This window comes from Daphnia pulex, chromosome 6 (genome assembly GCF_021134715.1).
Source record: "Daphnia pulex isolate KAP4 chromosome 6, ASM2113471v1".
Taxonomy (NCBI): domain Eukaryota; kingdom Metazoa; phylum Arthropoda; class Branchiopoda; order Diplostraca; family Daphniidae; genus Daphnia; species Daphnia pulex.
Genome location: NC_060022.1, coordinates 5,999,186 through 6,010,565, shown reverse-complemented (window position 1 = coordinate 6,010,565; position 11,380 = coordinate 5,999,186). Strand labels below are relative to the sequence as shown.

The 11,380-nt window shown below is 43.8% G+C and overlaps 1 long non-coding RNA gene across 1 annotated transcript; it reads left to right on the top strand.

The window, feature by feature from the left end:
• Positions 1-9,786: 9,786 nt before the first annotated feature.
• On the top strand, positions 9,787-10,650 carry LOC124195414. Its single transcript, XR_006875183.1, has 3 exons — positions 9,787-9,864; positions 9,956-10,412; positions 10,536-10,650. It is a non-coding gene; the product is annotated as an uncharacterized LOC124195414 (long non-coding RNA).
• The last annotated feature ends 730 nt before the right edge of the window (positions 10,651-11,380 follow it).

Genomic DNA, 11,380 nt, shown 5'->3' with positions numbered 1-11,380 from the left:
GATGCGATTATGTGATGAAGTAAACTCGAACGGAGAAATTTATTTACACAATAAGAGGCGATCGCTTATTATTGGACGAGAAGGACGACCGTCTGCTTGGCAGGATATTGTCAATGGGATATGTCCACCCGGCCAAAACTGAGCCGAATCTATTGGCCGGCAGTTTTTTTTTCAAATCTGCCCGGCGATGAAGACAGCAGCTGGTGCTTAAAAAGAAAAAAGCGGGAGGCCATTTTCATCTTCTTTTTTCCTGGTATTTCTTGATTCCATTTTATTTGGAGGGAAATGGAGCTGGGCAGCACGTTTGCTGCGCAGACACACACATCACACACAAGTTGGCAGGATCTCCCCCCCAGTCTAAAGTTTTGCGGTGGGTTGTGGTATAGCAAGGGATTTTCATCGCCCCAACTCCCCGACGTCGCCCGTCCGTCCGTCCGTCCGAGATGTGTGTGCGCGTTTTGCGCTCCGTTGCTGGCCGACTCGATTCGATTGCCCGCCGAGTCCGGGCGACACGTTCCCTGGCGGCATTTGGAGTGTGAAAGACGAGCCGCGATGATCCTGACAGCTTGATCAAGTCGGACGCCTCAATGTGTAAAGGACCTCTCCGCCCACACACAGCACAGACGGACGATCCCGGCAACGAAATTCGAGCGGCGAATGTGACACGTCGATTTTCCAGTCGCAGTCAGAAGGCCCCACCCTTAGGCCATTTTCATCATCAATCTCCTTTCCGCCCGTCTTTTCGCCCACTCGGCTGCTGCCCTGGACGACTGCTGTGTTCCCCTCTGCTCAGTTCAGTAAATAATAATTCTCTCCTATCTCGTCGTCCTGGCCGACCCCTAGACCGTCTCGGCCACCGTTCTATTCCACCACCCATTCAATCTGGTTGCTGCCTCATAGTTACTGCAGTGCCGGGCGATTACCGGTGGCGTCCACAGCGGCTTCCATGATCCAACCAGGATCGCTGATCCCTCTTTTTTTTTGGCCGATCCCATCTGCATGATATTTGGGGACGTTGTTGTTGGCGACACCGGCCAGTCAGAGCTGCGGCGAACGTCGCTGGCGTTGCCATCACAACATTTCCCATCGTGTCGCGCTTCTTAGATATAAAAGAAGCCGGTATTGGACACGGTGGTGGGATTATATGCGAGACGCTCCTGGCCGTTTGGGGGTCACGGCCCCTGTCGTATACAGCCCAGCACAATGTGCGACGACCGAGAGACGCTGGCAGATTGCGGACCTTACAAAGTTGCGCCGGATAATATATGGCCGTGTACTATTTCTAATGTTTCATACTTTTTGGAGAAGGAACGGGCATTAAAGGATTCACGTCCCAGAAAGAAAAAAAGGTTAGTACGTATAAAGGTGGGAGAATTGGGCCACCAACCAAAGTTGATGGCTCGCTTCTCTCCAGGAAATAATAAGGATCTAGGAGGTTTAGATTTTTGTGTTTGACTTTCAGCGGACGTGATCTTAAGTATTATATAGTCCTTCTCCGTCCCCTATAGAGACCGCCAACATATATAATATAGAAGAGGGGATGACGCAATAGGTATATCAATGGCTTCCGTGTCTCTTTCACGGCTTGTCTCCGTCGTCGCTGGACCGCAAGATTCGATGAGACGACGACAAAAAAAGAGAGTCGTCGTCACCCAATCGCGAACTCTGACCTCATCATCGGCGAGATGTTTGTGGAGCGTGAGACCGCCAGCAGTCTGCCAAGATGGGTAGTTGGAAACGGGAAAATCCAATCACACCGAACCTGAGCTGCGCTGATGACGTGTCATGCTGTGCCACTCCACTACAAATATAACAAGTGTACTGTACATATAGACACAATACGTCAATGCAAACACCAGCGAAGGGGCTGCCGCCGCCACGACCGCAAACTCTCAAACAAAAAAATCCACAACGGAGCAGGTTCACGTCTGAGAGATTTTTCTTCTTCTTTTTATTTTTTTACGACGGTGAACAAGTGTGTCAGTCTGAGGTAGACGGATGGAAAACAACAACATGATTATCGTCGTTAGACCAACGGGCACATGGGTAGACACGCTTGTGTGTGTGTCAGTGTCACAATTTCCTCAACACTTTGGCGTCTAATAAGACGGTAGCAGCTCTATAGTATATTCATTTTTGTTTTGTATAGTAGTTTGGAATGGAAAAAAGTGATTGACTTTTCGTCTGTTTTGCGTGTGTGACAAACTGTGAAACGAAGGAAGACAAAGTCGACGAGAAATGAGGCAAACCCCCAAAAACGTCTCGTCGCATCTTTGAAAGTCTCCGTCAGCGGGTAAATTAGTGGAACAAATCCGCCCGCTCTCGTCTCTACTCTTTGACGGGGGCTCAGCGCCCGGCCTCCACATCCTCCCTGTGTCTGTGTGCGTCTACCAGCATCATTGAAATATAAGAGTGCGCGCAGCAGCAGTCAAAATATAAATAGAACAACAAACAGAAAAGCAGCTCAAAAGAACAACAACAACAACAACACCAACAACATGTATCCGAATATAACAAGAAAACATTTGACGATGTGCGCGCCGTGAGCAGACAACCGAGGAAATTAGAATTTGTTCACTGTTTTCTTCTTTTTCTTTTTTTCTTTTGATGTGAACTTTTTGATTTTGTGTTTACTTGGATTTCATATTCCTTGTCTCTCGGTTTTTTTCAAGGAGGATTTTTCCGTGCCTTGGTTATGTTGGTCTGCCACACACACGTGTGGCAACCAGAAAATAACGGCTGGTTGAATGCGCATCCCAAAGATTGGATTTGTTTTCCTCTCTCTCTCTCTCTCTCAAAAAGAAAGAAAAATGGAGAAATAGTCTTGTCAATTTTTTAATCTGAACGGGGGGGAGAAAAAAATAAAAGAGGAGGCCCTTTACTATACACGACTGCGACTAGTAGTATAATATGTACAACCCAAGGAGGCACAGCACTCATAGATTATTTAAGAAGAGTTCTCTCTGATCTGCTGCTGCTGCTGCTGCCGTCTCTTTGAATATTTGATTACCCATTTCCGGGGGGCTGCCTGGAGTGTTCAACAGCCCGAGAATCTCTGTGTGTTTGTCTTCGTGAGAGTCTGCGATGTTATTTTTTGTGTGTTGTGTTGTGTGTTTGGTTGCTGGGTGGGGATATAGATATATAGACACGGCGGAGAGACCGGGGCGGGGTTAAAGATGAACAACAAGAAAAACACATACTTGAACATCTTTCAGCGGTTTTCTGCGGTCGGGATATTGTGTAGAAACTTCTGGATCAAATCATAACGACGACAACAAACAGATGAATAAACAATCAATGATGTCCGTTCAATCTTTTGCAGCTCTTTTCTCTACGGAAAATAGTCGGGGAAATGAACGAGTGATGAGGGAGAGGCCAAAGATTGCACTAACAAATAATCTATACTCGCTGTGTGTATTGGATATGATGAGCGCAGAGTTTATCCAGACTAACGAATTTATAACTTTTTTTGCTCGACTTTTTAACTTTTTTTTTTATTTTATTTTTTTTTACTTTGCGCCCATTTTTCCATCCGACGAGAAAAGTTTTCACGTCCTATAAAAAAATAACTTTTTCTGTCCTTTTGTCAGTTCTCTTTCCATTTTCCCATTTCTTAACTTGCTCAAATTCATTAATAGATTATTTGTTATAGTGTACCTTACGCTTCCACACGATTCCCAGTGGAACTTGAAGAGTTGACGAAGGTCATCTAAAAACTTCTGTCGCTGCCTGGACATTTTGTGAGCCCCCGATATCGTCCGACGCAATGAAACTGTTGCCGTCGCCGATCGCATCGCGGACGCCGCTCTCTTGTGTGCGTCATAGGCGGATGAAATTGCAGTTTCGTTTCTCCAAAGGATCATCTTTTGATGATGGATTGGTTGAAAGGCGAAAACATTTAGGCGCTGCATTTAAAATAAAAATAAAAATGGGAAGAATATAAACTTCTTTCTTTTCTTCCTCCACAGTATATAGGAAGAAAGTAAAAAAAAACGGTCACCGGACTCTTGGTTACGTCCTCCTTTGGGTATGATGGGAACCTAAGATGGATCGGATGGGAGAGGGAGATTTTATTATATACTTGAGGGACGAAAAAAGAAGAAGGTGGAATATCCTGGGAGAGGAAGCTTCTCTCTGCTGCTGCTGTGTCCTCACAATGCAGTTACATCCCACCACTACCACCACCACCGCCACCACCCAGTCCACCTTAATATTCCAGCGGTTTTCATCTTCTGGAATATTTGCTCAGCTAAAACAGCTCAAAGCTTATTGATCGGTGAGGTGCCCAGCTCTTTTCCCCGGGATACTCGCCGGCTGCGCTGGGCTGCCTGCCTGCTGCCTACGTTACATATACATACAAGAGGGATAACCGGGAGAAGGAGAGATGCCTGAGTCTCTCCCTGATGTATTATATATACACACTTGTGTGTGTGTGTGTGTGAAATGATCCTTTCAAATCGAATTCAGTCCAGCGTGGCGGATGGATACGTAATTTTTGTGCATACACGATCGATTGATGCGCGCGAGAGAGTCGGCAACTGCTCGACTCTGTTGCGAGCGCATATTTATGCACGTGAAAACCGAAAGGAAAGAAGAAGAAAAAAAAATGGAAAATGAAAATAAAAATGGTGGGGCGATGAAAGAATAAAAGTGTGTAGTACATAGGGCTGGTGCAAGATGGGGGACTGACAGGTTAAAGCTCCAGCGTGAAATCCTTTTCGGTAGCGTTCGGGGTTACATATATATACATATACTGTCGTCTCGAAGGATTGCGGAGGGGAAATGCAACGCCCTGATGAGAGAACCGAGACGACAGCTGGAATTTGTAGTGGACACGTTTGATCAGATCCCCGTCGAAAAATAAAAGAAAAAGCGGAGGGTTGGAGCTGAAGCGGAGCGAGGGGCCCATCTACTTATGCATTCCGTCTATGGTGGACTTTTTTGAGACGGAAGAGTTACGGTTTTGGACATGAATCTGATTTTGTCTTCCGCTCTTCCGCCTTGTACATTTTTGGTTTGTTTCTTCCTGGTAGCAGCAGCTGATGCCGAGCTTCCGCATCAGCATACACGGCGGCTGGAGTGAGTGGGCGGCTTTAGTTTTCTAATGGCAAATAACTTTTGCTTCCAGCGCAAATGTTGTTGATGGTGTCGCTTTTCAGAGCGTAATGATATCAACAGTGTGATCTCGTTTACATGTAAGCGGCTCGGTTGTCGAGGAGGGGCAACGAATAAGACACGACGGCACAATAAGTATTGATGTCGGGTGTATCCCCGAGTGATGGAACGAGATTACCTATAATATAGACGAGCGTGACAGGAGCTGAGAAACAACGGCCAATGGACGGATGTGATGAACAAGAATGTCGGCCTTACAAACACACCGAATTTCTTTCTCAAGATTTTTCAACTTTTCTGGTGGTTGTGGCCTTTTTCTTGTTCAGGTTTTCCATCATTTGGGTTGTTCGGGCTGTTCTTCTCTTTGAATAGACGGAGGAGCATTTGGTTGGCTTCGTCGCCGTCATTCCGGCCGCCACCTTATAGACCGCGCATACCCATCAGGCCATCACGTAGATCACCTAAACAGTAGGAGGCAAGTCGTACGTTTGCGCGGGCATTGAGAACGCAGACAGCACGAGAAGATGATTTGTTTGTCACGTAGCCACCCGGGCTGGCTGCTGCTGCCGCTGTTGCATCCCACGTCCTCAGATGTAACATACTATACTAGGCAAGTACGCGTACACATTCTGCTTTTAACCATGAAAAGACGGAAGAATAGAATGAAGGGCGTAGTGTAGAACCTTATAGAAAAGAACCCGACATGACAAACGGGGTTAAGAAGACGAAACAGAATTCCAAAAGTGAAAAGAAATAAATGAAATAAAAATAAAAATAAAAATAGGAGGACGGTAAAGGAAGGAAGAAATTTGCTTACCACAAGTTCTCCCGGTCGGAGATACGCGACGTTGAAGTAAAAATTTAAAAATTGAATGAGAAAAATATAAAAAGATGCGGACAAAACTTCCAAAGAAGTTTTAGACGGTTGGAAGCATTTCAAGGGTGCGGTTTTCTCTTTTTTCTTCTTATATTTTGTGCATTTCATCTTCTTCTTTTTCTTTTTTCGTTCAGACCTAATCACATAGCTAAAACAGTTTAGTTTTCTAGCGCTTAGCTTTCTGTATTATTACGGGGGGTAATTTCGCTAGATGGGAAATGGTGACACCCCATCATCTGTATAATTCATTACTTTGCAAGTCAGAAAAAGAAATAAATAAATCCGGAGCTGTACAATGTCGCAACCAGTTTATAGTGCGGATCATCAAGAGAAATATAGACGGGATTTCGGATTTGAGTCAATTCTCGTCGTCTCGGCATCATCATCTCTCGCCTCTCCACCCAGCTGCTCTTGATTGATTGACGTTTTCATTTCATCCGGTTATCAAGTGTACGTATATAGTATACATACAACACGCACACACAACCGAGAGAGTCTGAGTGAGAACAGGACTTTCTCTTCTGTTAGTCTGCCAACCAATCAACCGACTTGAGAAAACGGTCGTCTCATTAGCCCCCCCACCACCATTTCCCGACTGTTGGGCTTGGCGAGTCTTAGAGTCGAGTTTATTATCGAACCCAGAGCGTATATAGAGTTTGGCCCTCTCGAACGAGCTGTTTGGTTAAGAGATGGGATTGATTCCCGGCGACGTCAGTGGTGGTCTGGATGAGACGGCCGGGAGAAATAGGAAGGAGGAGGGACTCGAGCATATAATGAAAAGGCAATGCAGCAGGCGATATAAGAAAAACGAAAATTTCGGGGCGGCGGGGGTTAAAAATAAAAGACAGACACGACACAAAATGAAATAAGCTATATAGGCAGAGCTGCTGCATGCGCTGAAATGGTGACGATATTTCCCATAGGATATGTTTGGCCCGCGCACTATCCAGTCTGCGGATATATCGGCAAAGACTTGACATCCCCGAAGAAGAAGAAGTCGTTTGTTTAGTAGCGTCGTATTTTCGTTCCAAATTTGGCATCCGCCAAAAGGATTTATTTAAGAAAAGGGGATATATATATAAAGGGATACGTATATACTACATATATACTACACTGGACTAGTCTCCGAAGAGAGACTCTTATCTCCTTTTTGCCATCTCCTTTTCTCTTTGTAAATTTTCTTTTTCTCTCTCGTCTAGCTCTCATTTCGAGCGGATGTTCTACATTCATCCTTGGCTTCAAATCAAAGGGGGTCTTAAATTGAAATTCTCTTTTCCCGACTGCTGATACTTGGTCGGGAGTTGGTCTCTTTTCTTTTTCTTTGCTTCTGATATTCCTCCGTTTTCTTACGTGGTTTTTATGCAGTGTAGTGTACACATACACGGGACCGACTATGTCTTTCAAGTCTGAATGTCTGAATCCTTTCGTCCCTCATTTCATCTCTCCTTTTCTTTCTTCTTTTCTTTTTATATAGCTATAAGCTCGTTTATTTTCGGCCCAGCCCCATCCGTCTTGATTATCTACTCCTTACCCGTCTCGTACTTTCTTTCTCTCCCCCCCCCCCTTTTTATCTTGTTGAATGAGCTTGGGCTTCCACGAGTTCGTTCAGTCTCCCTTACAATCCCGAAAGAAAAAGCCAGGAGCTAAAGAAGAGGAAGAAGAAGAAGCAAACATATATATACACTAGACACGTCCTATCGACTTTTAATCGTTTCTGCCCCGGCCGTCTCTCACTTATTCTACCTACTATAGGTCTATATTGCTGCTGCTGGTGGGAATTCCTCACATGTACGTAGACGCCACACCTTCTGTTTTGTTTCGGTGAACCTCCCCGAGCTGCCTTGTTTGATCCGTGGGCGTCGTGTGTGTTTGTGTGTGAGCCGACGTTGTATATGTACCGGCAGCAGCAGCAGCAGCGCTGGTTGGTTTCAATATTTGCGATGACGAGAAAGTCGATGGGAACGCTTTTGAGATCATCAGTCGGGAGTGATGTGGTCATCACAACGATTGTAACGACAACATCAGCGGGATAAGAGAGAAGTTCAGCCCGTTCGTTTCTACGAATAATCTCGGTAAAAGAGAGGGGGAGGGGAGGGGGAATGCCGGAACCCGTGAGCATCATCGCTTGGTTGAGTCGTCCAACCTGCACGAAATATTCCATCGGCCGCTACTACTACTACTACTACTACTACTACTACTCCACCTAAATGAGCACCGAGCGGAAGCTCTGCCGCAGTGAGAGAGAGAGACAGAGAGAGAGATGCATAGATGGGCACAGACAGATTGATTGAAGAGAGAAATGCAGCCGAGAGAGTCGAGCCAGGGACGACGTATATACACACAAGCCATGGATATAAGCAAATAATGATGAGGAAGAGGGGAGGCGGAATTAATTTCGGATACCGAGATGAGAGGCAATTCAAGGAAGAAGAAGAAGACAGGCAGGCAGCAGCAGCAAGAGCCTGGTCGATTGTCTTTTGTCAAAGAAGAAATTGGGTAAAGAATCAAGAGCCCAGCGCCGCTTTTGAAGTGAAAACGCAGCAGAGAAAACCGCACGAGAAATGCCAAGGCGCGGGATAGGGGGAGATGCCGAGGAGAATGGGAGAGAGCCACGTCCAAAATGAAACTGCGACTGATCTCATATCGTCCTCAACTCACGGCTCCTGCGGATGAAAAAGAAAAAGGGAAAAAGAGCAATCTGGTGAAAAACACGGAAAGAAGAAAAAGAAAAAAAAAGGGGAAGAAAAGACAAAATGAAAGAATGACATGAGAAGATGAGAGAGACGAGGTAGATATATAGTGCTCCCGTATTTGAAAAATATAAAAGAGTCCTCTCTCTCTCGATGATGGCGGAGAAGAAAGACGTCAGTAGAAAATCGCTGATTATTGACGGGGCCAAGATCAAGCGCTTTGAGGGGGGCCAAATGAGATCAGCAGTTGATCACTGGTTCGATCATCACAATTGGACCAAAGGAAAAGAAAAATCCCAACGAAGTCGTCCAAGACCAAATGATACAGAAATAGAGGGGAACCTTTTTTCAAGATTCGGTTGGAGACTGACTGCCCATTTAATCATTTTTCTCTGTACCGTGACGCATTGAACCGCGAGCACAACGGCGTCATTTGCCTCCCGCGTCTTACGTGTTCACCGCCCATCTAATACCTGAGTTCCCCGCCATTCCTCGGGGGCGTGTATCTCCGTCCCCAATCTATAAGAACTCACGAAAAAATACAAACTTCATAGGCATTTTCTCTGTGTACCGAACATTCCATCAACGATGACATTATTGGGGTTGGCCGCAATTCTGCGGGACGTACACAAAAGTTTCGCCTCAATCGCCGTTATAAGAAGAAGAAGAAAAAAGTTATAAGGCCCCTCGCTGACGTGGTGGCGGAGTGCCTGGGCTCCTTATATCAGGTTCACTATTGGCAATATGCATAATGTGCACATGTATGTTTGACACTTGGAATAAATAAATGTATAAAAAAAAGATTCAATGCAATCAGAGCCAACTCTAACTTTCGCATCACCACGTTTCTCGAGTCAGGTTCAAATGTCGACGTATCAAATAAAGGTAAGTTTCTTTTACGTTATTTTAGACTAGCTGTTTTAATAAGAAATTCATCGACGTGTCTTCATGGAAAAAACCAAAAAACTTGAGACGAATGCTGAAAACCAAGTTTCTTTTCAATACATCACGTTCCACCAATCACATGACACACAACCAATATCGTTAGGACACATCAGACCGTTGGGACACGACACCGATTTCGTAGCTCCGTTAATTTGCATTGCAATCCAGTCTTGTGATAGCATACGTTCGGAGGTCTTCGTCGAGAGAACATTAGGGCAAAACCAGTCACTGAAAAAGGTAAATAAATAATAAATTACCTAATTACTAAATTACTTAAAATTCTTGTATTTTAAATAGTTTATCACATTTGCAATATTATCTATACTAGAATAACAAAATGGGATTCATCACTGTTGTGATTCAACTGGCATTATTGTTCGTATTTTCAATCTACTGTCAAAATACGATCGCCAATGATCAATCCAACAACTTGTCCAACCCTGATCTACTTTTTGACAAGGTTGATAAGGAATGCGTGGCATGGCGCACCGTTCCATGCCAAAAAGGAATGACACCCACGAGTGTCATTTCTCAAGAAAAAATTGATGATTCATCCGAATCGGACATTAACCAGCAATCGGACTGCATAACCTATCAATTGACTCCGTGCAGTCTTGACGTTGAATCAAGACATTATCTAATCCACAATGGATTGGAAGAATCAAAGAACGAAAGAACAGAACTGAAAGAATGTGAATTTAAAAATAAAAGATGCCAAGAAGATTTGGCAGTAGTCCTTGGAAAATTGAAGGACTGTACCACACAATAACTGGCGGACAACCAATGTAAGTTTTCTCCATGAGCGCAAAATAATTTCGCTTCATTTTTCACTTATTGAAATCATCTTCAGTAATCGATCGTTAATTTTGCTGCTCAATACTAATAATTTTTTGCATTATTTTATACAGTATTCATGGCCATTGGAATCCGAAAGAGGAAAACGGTTGCGATTACCTTACGTTATTTTCATTATTACCATATTTTTTCCACGAGTGCATTTTCAAAAATAAACAAAATTTGTTTGATGACTGACTTTTGAATTTGTTTGCTACTTTAAAAGTTGTCCCTGTTCTCTGCGTGAAGCCAGTCAATTTCCCGATTCCTTATTTCTGGTAGGCCTACATGTATACGATCTGAAATAATTTTTCGTAAACATGATGGGGGCGAATGGGGATGATGGTAGATCGCCATTCTAGACGTAATGGCATGAAATATAATGAAAATCAAGTACAGAAATTAAATTACAAAATTAGAAGTGCAACAGCATCATAATTGGTGTTTTGTGTTGCGTGATTCTGACCGCTAGATGACAAAGTTTAAAAAAGGGGCGGGGAGAAAAGAGGGGGCAAAACCATTTGCCATATCCCATATGAGTTGTTAATGCTCCGGGGTTAGTATAGGCTACATTATATATGAATTTTTGTTTTATTTTTTAATTTGCCTGATTGAATAATAGATAATAGGTTTGATGCAGGTTTACGGAGCTATTACTTTACATTTGATTTTAAGGTTAGGTTTGATTGCAAGTTAGATTTGATAAATCTAATATCCCAGGTTTGACGCTATGTTACCCTTTGATGTTTGTTTAGATAAGTGTTTTATATAATGTAGTTTGTTTAATTATAGATGATTGGTTTGCAAACAAAGTTGAATTGAAGTATCGAACCTACAACTAACACCAGCATATATGGTTTTATAAATCCGTTTGCTACACTCAGGCTATGCGTATTCATTAAAGAATTTTCTCGAATTA